Below are 13,397 nucleotides of genomic sequence, written 5' to 3'. Positions count from 1 at the left end.
AAACGACATCGAAAACTGCACATGCACAGTCAAGCATTGCATTAATATATATATTTATGTATTTATTCGTTGAATTAACAAAATTTCCAACATTATGTTGCTCTTAGCATCGTGAAGCAGTGGATTAGGAGGTTGCATCGGAAGCTTTAGGATTCACGTCCAAGTACACGTAACGGATGTCCTTTTTTAAACATAACCGTTTTGTAATTATAATAACAATTTCCTTATTTCGTTTTTATCACAAGTTTTAAAAGCAAATTTTAACATTTTATCACGGTTAAAGCTTTTTATTTACCATAAAATTGTCCTTATTTCGAGCATTATGTTATGTGATGTTTTACTTTTTTATGATGATTATTTTGCTTAAAACAAATTCTACTTTTTTAAAACTGAATTATTTTAATTTTGTTTTCGTTGAAACATGCCGTAACGACACGTAATAGTGATCTTTTTTCTTTTTTTTTAACAAGGTTGTTTTGTAATTTTAAAAACAATTTCTTTATTTCGATTTTTTGTAACGTAATGTGATTTTTGTTACGTAATGTGTTTTTTGTTAGGTAATGTTTTTTTTTGTTACATAAAGTGGGGTTTTTGTCGTGATCTTTTGTTATGTAATGTGATTTTGCTGTGTGATGTGATCTTCTTTGTTACGTAATATGTTTTTGTTACGTAATGTGATTGCTTTGTGTTGCGCAATGTAATCTCTTTTTTTTTTTGTTATGTAATGTGTTTTTGTCATGTAATGTGTTTTTGTTATGTAATGTGTTTTTGTTATGTACTGTGTTTTTTTATGTAATGTGTTTTTATTACGTACTGTGCTTGGTTTATGTTGCGTCATGTAACATTTTGTTATGTACTGTGTTTTGTTACGTAATGTGTTTTACGTAATGCGTTTTATTACGTATTGTGTGTTTTTACGTAATGTGTTTTGCTACGTACAGTGATTTTGTTACGTAATGTGGATTTTTTTTCGTTGCGTAATGTATTCTTTTTTTGTTTTGTAATGTGATTTTTTTTTGTGACGTAATGTGATTTTTTCTTTTAACTAATCATTTCTATGGCGGTTTTTCTGCTTTTTCTAAACTAAATTATTCTCACTTTGTTTTCGTTGTGACATCTTTTTAGACTGAGTTCGCTTAAGCTGGTTTTCAAGAACTTCTTATTTTTCTTCCCGATTACATTTTCATGTTTTTATGCTGTTTTTTTTTCGAGTTAGCAGCTGTGTCCAAACCCAACTTCATCTCCACCCAGGCAACGCCGGGTACCCATGCTAGTCTATCTATCTACATATCTATAAAAGTGAAAATGTGTGTGTGTGTCTCTCTCTCTCCCTCTGTCTGTGTACACTTCCCTACCTAATAACTCTGTCAATTGTCAGTCTACAGACTCAAGATTTGACATAAGGGGTATTGAGATGTGGGAAAATCTTTATAATCGGTTTTCGGCCAAACATTTGGATGTCAAGGGGTTAAAGTTCAAAGATTTGACCTTTGAAAACTCTACAAATCTCCTCCACCAATTTTGGGCCTAAACACTTGAAACTTTAGATATAGGTTACTTAGACATGGATCAAACTTTTTAATTTGATGTGAGCACAAAATAATAAATGTTAAGGGATCAAAATTGTGGTTAATTTACCTGACCAGTCTCTACCAAATTAATCAGCCAATTTTTACTCTAAACATTTGAAAGTTTACATAAAATGTATTCAGACATAGGTAAGCTTTTTAATCGTTTTTTTTTTCTGAAAATTTGGGTTCCGATGGGTCAAAATTCAAAAGATTTTACCTTTGCAGTCTCTAGCAAACTATTAAGACAATTTTGGGTCTAAACATTTGAAATCTTACATAAAGTGTATTCAGACATAGGGCAAACTTTGTGATCGGTTTTTGGCCGAAAATGTGGCTGCCAAGGGGTCAAAGTTAAAACTATTACACAAATTTTGGGTCTAAACATTTGAAATTTTATATAAAGGGTATTCAGACATGCAGCAAGCTTTTTAATTTGCTTTTGGCCGAAAATTTAGGTGCCAAGAATTCAAAGTTGAAAGAGTTTATCTTTGCAGATTCTACCAAACTTTTACGCCAATTTTTGGTCTAAACACTTGAAATTTTAGATGTAGTTACCTATGTATGAGTCAAAATTTTAATATATATATATATATATATATATATATATATATATATATATGTGCAGATAAAGTTATGAACCGGCCCGGGCAAAGCTGGGCTGAACTGCTAGTTTAATAAAAAGTGATAAATTACTGAAACTTTTCTTTATTTGTTGCTTATTTGTTCGCGTTAGGTAATTTAAATTAAACTAAACTAACATCTCGATATACAAGACATTGTCATCATCGTTATCTGCTTCATCGTATAAATCCTCATATTCTATTGTTGGAATTAATTTCTCTGAGATTTTAGAAATATATCAGGTGCTTACGAAAGAGACTACATGAAGTTTGCCAACATCTTAAGTGAAAGTGATTTTTCTGGAAGGAAGTGGATTCGAACTTGAGACACGCAGGTTGTCAGTCCGTTTTGTTAACTACTGATCCGCCGTCACCTTCCACTGCCAAGACATAAGGAAGAAGAGTTCATACATTTGACTTTTCTTTCTTTCTCTTTCCCTCCTATTCTCTCTCTCTCTCTCTCTCTCTCTCTCTCTCTCTATCTATCTATTTAGCTATCTATCTCTCTGTTACGTTTTCATTATCAAAAGATTATTTTACGCTCTCTTCTTTTACGCGGTTTTCGCTTACATTCACTCAATATTTCCTTCCATCGCCGTTTAACAGTCAGCGACAAGCTTAAATGTTCTTCATCGATATAAAACGTGAATTGTATTTGTTCCCTTCTCTATTATTAATTCTATTTATTTTATCTCGCGATGAAAAATCGTGACACAAGAGTCGGAAAGTGGGATTGAAAAGTTAGTGCATTTTTCTGAGAGGAAGCACCTCTCTTCCTGATCTACATCAATGATCTCCCTAAACACATACTTAAATCATTCGTCGACATCTATGCTGATGACACGACCATCTACGGCAACACATCAAAGGCTGTAAATGACAAAGTTCTCTCTGATTTGCTCTCCTCTGATCTCGAGCGCGTGGTTCAGTGGGGGAAGTCGTGGCTGGTTACCTTTAATGCATCTAAAACAAAACTCCTATCTTTACATCATCAACGCTCTGATCTCCATCTGGCATCAATTGAAATGGATGGCTCTCGTCTAGGAGAAGCCCCGTGTTTTGACAAGCTTCTGGGTTTGTCCTTTACTCCTGATCTGAAATGGAACACGTACATCAAGTCTGTTGCCAAGGTCGCTGGAAAGATGGTGGGATCCTTCTACCGCTCCAGTAGATATCTCACTACTGATGCAATTCTCTATCTATATAAAAGCCAAGTACGTCCAAGGATAGAATACTGCTGCCATATCTGGGCAGGAGCTGCTAAAAACGGCCTATCCTGAGAGTACAAAATAGACTTCGTGGCTTAGTGGGGGATGCCCTTTTCTCTACCCTGCAACCTCTCTCCCACAGAAGAGACGTTGCGAGTCTATCCTTGTTTTATCATTATTCCCATGACAGGTGCTCGTCTGAACTCCAATCTCTGGTCCCCCCTCGCCAATCTGTCACGAAAAACACCCGTCTAGCGGAATCCACTGTGAAAATTTTCCCCCACTCTTTATCTGTGTTTAAATCAAAACGTGGATTCCATGAACAAAGCTTCTTTCTTAGAACTGCACGCCTGTAGAACTCTGTTCCGTCTGCCTGCTTCCCACCTGACTACAACTTGGATGTGTTCAAGTCTAACGTTAACAAATTCCTAATGAACCGCCCCCTTAAGTAAACACTTTATCAAATCTCCACACTAACGTACTGTACTTGTAATAACCCTTATCCCTTAGTGGCTTCCGGGCCTTGATAAGTGGTGACCTCATTGTAAAAAAAAAAAGCAATCTGACCGGCAAAAAGGTGTCTGGGCATTCTAATCGGCATTCCTCAGTAGGGACATCTCAGGCGATTAAAAATGGCCCTTTTCAGTAAGTGAGAAGGCAACTCCTGGGAGGGTGAACCTCCTAGAACTGCACAGAATTGTATTATTCCGCAAGGCCTCTTTGTCTCCATTTCGTCTTGTTCTCATTTCCACATTGATGCTTCGTCAAGTTTTCGCTGCATTCAATGGTTGTCCGTCGATCATCTCATCAGTTTAGCGAGACAAATAGAAAAATAGAACTTCTCGTGCAGAAAGGAAAATAAAGAGACGTTCACTGAGCGTTTCTAAGGTTTTATTCTTGCAGAGAATTTGTCGCACGTTGAGACTGCACACACACATATATATACACACACACATACACACAAAAACAGGGCGTCCTGAGGCTAAAGGCGCCGAGTGATGGAGTAAATCTGTCAAAACTGGCGTTGTCGGGAGTGAATCGGTCAAGTAGTTGACCGCACAGCTGTCAGGTTTGAAACACCTGCAAGAAAACAGATCGATATAAAGCAGACGATGCGGAAGAGAAGCGAGTCACTCAAAAAAAAAAAAAAAAAAAGCGATAGCACCCACAAGTCGCTGAATTCGCCACATCCTGCTCCTCCTCCTTCTACCGCTTGAAGCGCGTACACGAAGTAAGAACTAAAATAATAATTTTATATTTTTCTAACGAACGAATTTGTGCTGCGAGTTTGTTTTCTTGGCTGAAGAGAAACTACTATTTCTTCAACCCGGCTACATCACAAATTGACTTACACAGTAGAGAGAAAAAAGACACGAAGGTTCTCTTAGCTAAATAATTATTTTACTTGTATTTTTACGATCGATTCCAAAGGTTGTCACAACCGAGGGTAGTAGTGGGGGATAAGCTCTCTCTCCCTAAAAAAATGTCCTCATGGTGTGCGTCTCAAATAGCCTCTAACAACCAAGTAAAACTCCTGGCTTTCTTATGTGGTTTAGCTATTAAGACTATTTATATAGACATTTATGCAGACGACACCACAATATATGGCAACACTTCAAAGGCTAGCAATGACCAAGATCTTTCTGATTCTCTCTCTTCTGATCTTGAGAACATGGTGCAGTGGGGAAAAGGTTCTGGTTAATTTTAATGCATCGGAAATCAAGCTTCTCTCCTTTCATCAAAATCGCAGTAACTCCCATCACGCTCCATTATAAATGGGTGACTCGTCTTGGGAAAGCTCCATGCGTTGACAAGCTTCTGTGACAAGCCTCCACTCCTGTTCTAAAATGGAACACATGCATCAAACGTGTTGTCAAGATCGTTGGAAAGAGTTGCATTACTTTACCGCCCGGTAGATATCTCACTGCCGATGCAATCCTTTATCTGTATTAGAGCCAGTCATGTTCTAAAATATTGTCACATCTTGGTAGGAGCTGCTCGGCGCGCCCTATTCAATATTTTCAGAGTTCAAACCCGACTTAAAAACCTAGTAGGTGATGCCCTTTTCTCTTCCCTGCAACCTCTTTCCCACATAAGAGTCGTTGCGAGCCTGTCTCTGCTCTATCGTTATTTTTATGGTAAGTACTCGACTGAACTCCAATCTATCGTTCCTCTTTGCAAATCTTTTACAAAAAAACCTTGACTAACTACAATCAATATATGCGATTTCCTCCACTCTCTAATTGTGCCTAAATCTAAACGCTGATTTCATGAAGAAAGCTTCTTTCCCGGAACTGTTCGCATGTGAGACTGTTCCGCTGGCCTGCTTCCTGGTTGAATTTAGCATTGTAACCCTTCAAATCAAATGTAAACAAATTCTTGTTGAGTCGTTCCCATAAATAATCAAATTCGATCGAATTTGCACCATTAATGATTATTACACTACCACCTTACATTCATTAATCCTTATCCTCGAGTGGCCTTCGGGTCTTGAGAAGTGGTTACTCCCAAGTAAAAAAAAAAGGTGTATCGGTTCTGTCTTTCCCTTAGATCCTCTGCCGTCCTTCCATATCACCCTGCCCAGGCTATGTAGTTCCATTGCTACACAATCGTCTCCCGAGAGCAACGGTTGACGAAGAATTCTTAAAGTTTGTGGCATGAGAATAGTATTCTCCAGAAAACCATTTCGCATTGGACAATTATCAATTTTTTCTGCATTATTGGTCAACTACCTCGTAATCCTTCTGTCGGCTGATTTGAAAATATTTATTTTCTTTCGGCTCAACAAAACGTGACGCCATTATTTTACTTTCTCCTGATGTGACACTATATCTCAATGTCACAGTTGCTAACACTCTTCAGCCTGGCTGGGTGGTGATTTGGCCATAAGCGTAGAGATACAAAGAAATGCAATCCCAGAATTCCCTTTCCTTGATCGCTCTTTCTTTTCGTCCGGACAACATGGAGTGAACACGCATGTTTCTGTCTCCCCGTGAACAAGAGGGGGCGACCCCTCCCCCTCAGCACTAGTTAAGCATAGTTAGTTTAATAATTGTAGGATATATAAATTGTATTTGTTGTGTTGTAGAACAACAGTGAAAATAAGAACAATCAAGTCGAGGTTCGTTTAAGGAACAAGTGTATTAACAATAATGTACAAAGATAGGAAAGAGTGTATATCTGCTAGGCACTCGGCTAGCAGTTGAAGTGCAGTCGCGTCTCTCACCGGTGTTAGAATTACTAGCGCTATTTATAGTGCTAATCGGTGTAAATTGTTCAAGAAAGGCAGGTATAACACCCTCCTTTGAAAATATCCCGTCTGGGATTAATAAAGCTTTTGTTTTGGGTTCATCCTAATCAATTCTGTAAATTTCCGTTTTCTGCTTGATCTTCTGTTCTCCGGGGCTGTCTCTGGTATGGACACCTGAAAAGTACCAAACACTGTGTCCATGATGTCCTCCTCGGGCAAATATCTCTTCAGGGCTCGGAAGAGGATAATGGTGATCTTGTAATGCCCTGTTTAAGCCTGTCGCGCAGTCGGCGCAACCCCGAATCTCCTTACTCTTCTTTTTGATGAAAACCGTTGGTGCAGCCCACTCACTGTGATCAATTTTTCGAGTCTTTCTAGTTCCCCGTCTATCTGTTCTATAGCGGCGTATGGAACATTTCTTTTCTTTCTGAACACTGGCTGTTCATTTACTTTTACGTCAAATTTTGCTACCGCTTTTGTACACCTTCCCAAACCGCCTGAAAATACGTCTGGGAAATTCTTTTTAACTCCCACTTAAGTTTTTCTGCCTGCGCATTCGAATCCTCAATCTTTTGGCAAAATGAGCTTACAGGCAGATCCCATAATCTAAACTTGCTTTTTCGGCCCTGTTCTGGAAAAAATATTCGTCAATAATTCTCCTTCGAAGGTAATTTTTTCGCCACTGACGCTTCTCGCCGTTTTATGTGATTAAATCATAGTGGGTCTCCCAAGCCTCTTCCATGTCTGTACATTAATAATGGAAATGTCAGACCCACTATCAAGCTGTAGCCTTGATTTTTAAACATTTTGACTTGTACATATTTTCGGATATTTTGTTCCTCAGGTTAAATTTTCGTAAGTTTAATGGATGTCTTTCTACCAGATTTTTTTTTCTACAATGCGATGCTTTATGCCCTTTCTGGTGGCAGTTGTCACATTGTTTGAATTTGTAGGGACACTCATTGTACCAATGTTTATTTCCACACCTCCAACATGGTCCAGGTGGATCTTTTCACTGTTTCTTTCTGATTATTTTTTGAAGTCGAATTTTTTTTTATGGATCTTTTCTTTTTTACATGGGGGTCACCACTTATTAAGGCCCAGGAGCCACTCGGGGATAAGGATTATTGTGTGTACAATAATCAATGGGATAGTATCGTAGTAATAGTTAGTATTGGGGATTTGATAATGTGTCATTACTTAAGGGGTCGATTCATCAGGAATTTGTTTGTTGGACTTGAAGACATCCAAGTTGAATTCGGGGAGGAAACAGGCAAGCGGCAGAGAGTTCCACAACCGTGCAGTTCTAAGAAAGAAGCTTTGTTCATGGAATCTATGTTTTGATTTAGGCACGGATAAAGAGTGGGGAAAATTATTGACAGTGATTTCAGCTAATCGGGTGTTTTTCGTGAAAGATTGGCGATGGGGGACCAGAGAATGGAGCTCAGACGAGCACTTACCATGGAAATAACGATAAAACAGACAGGCTCTGGACCATTGATAATGGTTGGGATAGAACGCACGATCCTATTCAGGATCCTATTTGCTATTTGCCAGAACTGGTGGGAACCAAGCCGCAGCTCAGCTACTTTGGATTTAACGGATTAGGCATATAGCTTTCTTGCATATTACTCTTTTACAGTGGTTGCTGGCGGTCCTGAAAGCAGCTTTAGTCTCAGTGCATCTATAACGTTGGTAGCTATGGAAAAAGTGATTTCTGTGTGCAATGGCAGCAGCACATTCTTTTTAATATGCGACACTCCGCTTTCCTCTATGTCACGACTGTCTTGTTTCAACGCAATAAACTGTTCAGTCTTCCGCTAAGACTTGTAGTTTTAAATTCGGTTCGTTTTCGAGTTTAATTAAAACACGACGCCTAATTTCAGCGTCTTAATTAAAGACCAGCTCTTGCACAAATATTAAACATTTAAAATTATCTGCTGATAATTCCTCCAGTTTAAAATCGTCGTAATGCTTGTTCACTATACTTGCATAAGTAGTGTAGTCGCGTTCCTCTCTTCTAGTAACATTCATACATTTATATCGCCTATGGAAAAGAGACGTTTATGCAGAAAACAGTTCTGTAAGTGGCGTAACTGTTTCTTGGAAGCTCAACTCACTGGTCTTTTTGGGAGAAAAAAATTCAAACTTTGTATGCTCAGCTGTTTCCAATTTCCTTAGCAAAAGCCTAACATTTTTCGCGTCTGACCAGGTACTACAATCTGATATAAAAATATCCTCACATCGTCTATAGTACTGGACGAAAGTGACATCGTCTTCTAGATTATAATTGAAATTTTCAATAGCGGCCCACACAGCTGTTTGAGAAAATGCGTTATGATTATCGTCCGCTTTAGTTAACTGTGTCGCCTCCAGAATTTTTCTTTGTTCCTCCTGTGTTTTCATCAATATTTCCTCGAAGCGTTTTTGTTGTTGAAGCATTTTTTCTTCAAATGTTTGTTTAAAATCTTTCTTCTCTTTTTACTTGTTGAATTTGCTGCTTTTACAACGCGAGATTTTGCTCTGCCTGGAATTAGAACAATTCCAACAGTGAATCTTTGAATTTCGTATCCATCATACGAATTCAGTTTACAATTTACGCTTGCATTAAATAAATATTTCTTAGGAAAAAAAAATCAACCAAGTTTTCTTTCCCAATTCTTTTATTTGAAGAACAACAGTTTAGCAGTCCTTTTGTAACTTAATTTGTTGAACGCTATATTTCTAGTCTTACTAGAAACAATCCCGCGAAATAACATTTGTTTAATATTTTTTATTTGCACGCGTTTTTACATAGCAAAAATAAAATCCGTCGCTTTAAATATCCGACGAATTCGAATGGGAAACTTTTAGGGGTTTTTTTTTTGGGGGGGGGGGTTAACCTCTTTGCCTTTTGCAAAAAATGACTTGATTCTTTACGTGTTTGCTAAGCACGAATGACGTACGCGAATAATTATTTGTCACGGTCTGTCTCTTTTTCTCTTGACAAAATCAAGCGTGTTCTTTTTTTTCAAATCCCAGTTGTTATTGAAATAACGATTAGCTTACACGGTATTTGCTAGTTGGTTTTGGACATTATACTTTGCAGAATAAAATTCTTACCGTAGGAAAAATAGCTTCTGGTGAAGACAAAATTAACCCTTTTTCTCTTTCTAAAACACTTGGTAAGTGTGTTCAATTATTAAATAATTGACAACATTCGCGTTTTTCGCTGTAGATTTTGGTAGCAAGTTTTTTGGTACTATTATACAAACACCGTGACAGCGTTAGGGTTAGGGTTAGGGTTAGGGTTAGGGTTTAGGGTTAGGGTTAGGGTTAGGGTTTAGGGTTAGGGTTAGGGTTAGGGTTAGGGTTAATTCGCTGTCACGGTGTTTGTATAAATTTACCAGTTTTTTCCCCGTCGCCAAATTACTATTGCAGTAATTAATTCGTTGTTAATCCTTGCGTATCCAAATGTCTATTGAAATGACGAAGGTGTTCCGCCGTAAAGATTTTACGAATTTTTATTTCAATCACTTTTGCTGATTCTCTGCAGTGATGGTCGTTTCGATTCCTTGTCGCCAATCTATTGTGACGTGGAACAACAGTGAAAATAAGAACAATAAAGTCGAGGTTCGGTTAAGGAACAAGTGTATTAACAATAATGTACAAAGATAGGAAAGCGTGTATATCTGCTGGGCACTCGGCTAGCAGTTGAAGTGCAGTCGCATCTCTCTCACCGGTGTTGGAATTACTAGCGCTATTTATAGTGCTAATCGGTGTAAATTCCTCTGTTCAAGGAAGGCCGGTATAACAGTATTGTGATATATATTTTTGTAAAATAAATAGTTAAGATTATATAATATATATATTGCAATTGTGTCGCGTGTCGTATTTTTTTTTCTGTGTCTGCCATAAGTGTCTCCATTAATGTCTTAAGTCGAAAGGTGGCCCTGAGGACGAAGAAAGAAGATTGCAACCAGAATGCCACCAGGGTGAAGAGGTCATCTTGAGAGAAAGAGCCACACACTCACATCCAACGTTTCAGGTATGATTTTCTTCTCGATACACCGACATCTTGACCCGATTTTGTTGATGTTTCCAACATGTGCTTATCCGTGGATATCATTTATTACCCCCGGGTGGCTGGCTGCGTTCCCAGAACGTTTCTCAACCAAATAACCCTCCCCGGGGAAGCGATGGTACCATCCTGATGTGACTACCCCGTTTAATCTCTTATATTGCATAATGGTCGTTCCAATAAGTAATGCCTCCTATTTTTATTCCGCCCGAATGGCTCAGAGGAGTTTTGCAAATTACATTGCTATGATGATTGAACTTATGCATTCATGACTTGAAAGCTTCATCTCTCCGTTGCAGATATTGACGGCGTGAGACTCTAAGAAAGTAACCACTGTCATGGACGTGTGTCAGGTGCAGAGATGCGTCATTAAATTCCTGGCAACAGTACATTGAGAATGGTGGTGACTATGTGGAAAAAATAAATTATGGGGTACAAAAGGTCGCTCGTTTTAATGGTAGCACTTCCGTTTTCGTATCTCTTCAACTTTTACAGTTAAAAACATAGGATGCTTTACTTTTGGAACGACCCTCGTACTAACCTTACATCTCTGGAAACGCAAGTTTCGTATCATCATAACATGCACTTAATGTGACCCTTGTCAAAATCCACACTAGATTATTTACTCGCCATTGAAATAGAGCCGTTTCATTATTTAATATCTCTATCTCTCTATCTCACTTCTCTCTCTCTCTCCCTCTCTCTCTCTCTCTCTCTCTTTCTCTCATGCTATTTTTTTACAAGAGAGTAACCACTTATCAAGGCCCGAAGACCACTTGAGGATAAGAGGTAATGAGTGTAAGGTGGTCAATAATACAACAGCATATTGGTCGTTGTTGATGGAAATTGGATAAAATTCGCTTAAGTGGATGACAATAAGACCTTGTTTATATTGAACATGCAGACGACCATGTTGTAAGTAGCTGGAAAGTAGGCATGCGATACAAAGTTCCACAAGCAGGCAGTTTTAGGAAAGAAGCTTTGGTCACGAAGTTTTCCTTTAAATTTAAGCACAGGTAGAGTAGGGGAAATTGTTGATAGTGGTTGTAGAAAGACGAGTGTTTGTTGTGAAAGATTTTCATAGGGACTATAGATTGAAGCTCAGATGAGCACTTGCTGTGAGAATAACGATAGAGCATAGATCGATTCTCTTGTTCACATTTTGTTTTTGTTTTTTATTGTTTTTAACTTCAGTGATTGTTTTGATCCCGTAGACAAACGTTTTGTTTCTTTATGGTCTTATTTCAAAGATTGATAAATTTCTATCAAAATTAGCAAAACGTTTATATATGTTAGCGTGACCTTTACTCGGTGGATTTTTAAAACTTTAAATATTTAGGTGTCAATTCGCGGCCATTTTTTTTTAGTTTTCATCTAACGCTCAGCACTACATGTTTTTTCGAAACGAATAAAGGCTTTAAAGTGCTTGAATCATTAAAAACGGATTCAGCTAAGTAGAAGAGTAACTTATCTTGACTTTGATAACATTTATTAGTTATATATTTGATATTTTGACCACTTTTTTCGAATCTATGTAGATGGTAAAACATGCCCGAACAACTTTTTCGCCCTTTAGTCACGCACGTGTTGCGTTGCTTAACAAAAATCGAATGTTTTTTTTACAAAGTCCTGATTTTTTTGTTTCTTCTTACAATTAGTTTCAGCTGTTACACGTTCTTCTCCTATTTTTCTTCTTCTTCTTTTCCTTCTTCTTTTTATTATTTTATTATTATTATTATTATTATTATTATTGATTTTTTTGTTGTTTTTGTTAGTCACTAGGAGGTCTCATAGAGGTTTTCATCAGTGATTGCTCAATGGTGTTTCCTGGATTTTGAGTGACAGCAAATCTTCCAAGATTTCCAGTACTTTCGATAACAATCGTCAAGTCATTTACGTTATCGCAACAATCGCTTGCAATTTATTTGTAGCGCAGCGCTGGGATTTCTGTGCTTCATGCATTCTCCGCATCCTTTCAGTGGAAGTCTGGTCAGTGCTCTGCTTCCACGGTTTTTACATCTTGCTTGACTCCTTTTCACGAATATTTTGTGTTTGTGTTGGGAGGGGTAGTTAAATGAAAATGTTTGTAGTTTTAGTTGTGTTTGGCATTCTTTCTATATTCTACTTTTATTTCTATTGCATCTTCCACGTGCTTGGTTAGCGTTTGTAATTTATGTGGGTTGGTTTCCGTATTAAAGGATTTTCCAACGGACAGAAATGATGAAAACGGCTGGAATTTCATTATTGTCACCCATTGTATAGTTTCAACTTCCCTTTGATTCCAATTTCTCCTAGTCTTTTTTTTTTCAGTTTTTGGAGGACTGTTCCTAATGCTCCTACGATTATTGGCATTCTATTGACTTTCTTTATGCTCCACCTCCCTTTAAGTTCTTTAGCAAGGTCCATATATTTGCTTCGTTTTTCTGACCCAGTGATTGTCACCCTGTTATCTGCTAGGACGCCAAAATCTGTGATTTGAAAGTCTTTCCCCTTTTTATTTAGTAGGACATCTGGTATTCTTGCTTGAATGTGTTTATCTCCATGTCTCGGTGGATTTTGTGATTTTCGTTTTGCCACTAGTGATTCTGGCTTGTGTTTGTACCATTTGTTTGCGTGTTTAAAATGCAGTCGTGTGCTGCATTCCTTATACTTGCACAGCCGTATCTGTTTTTGTATTCGTTCACTTGT

The sequence above is a fragment of the Euprymna scolopes genome, chromosome 39 (assembly GCF_053919585.1).
Source record: "Euprymna scolopes isolate OS-2025 chromosome 39, ASM5391958v1, whole genome shotgun sequence".
Lineage (NCBI taxonomy): Eukaryota > Metazoa > Mollusca > Cephalopoda > Sepiida > Sepiolidae > Euprymna > Euprymna scolopes.
This window is presented reverse-complemented; position numbering follows the sequence as displayed.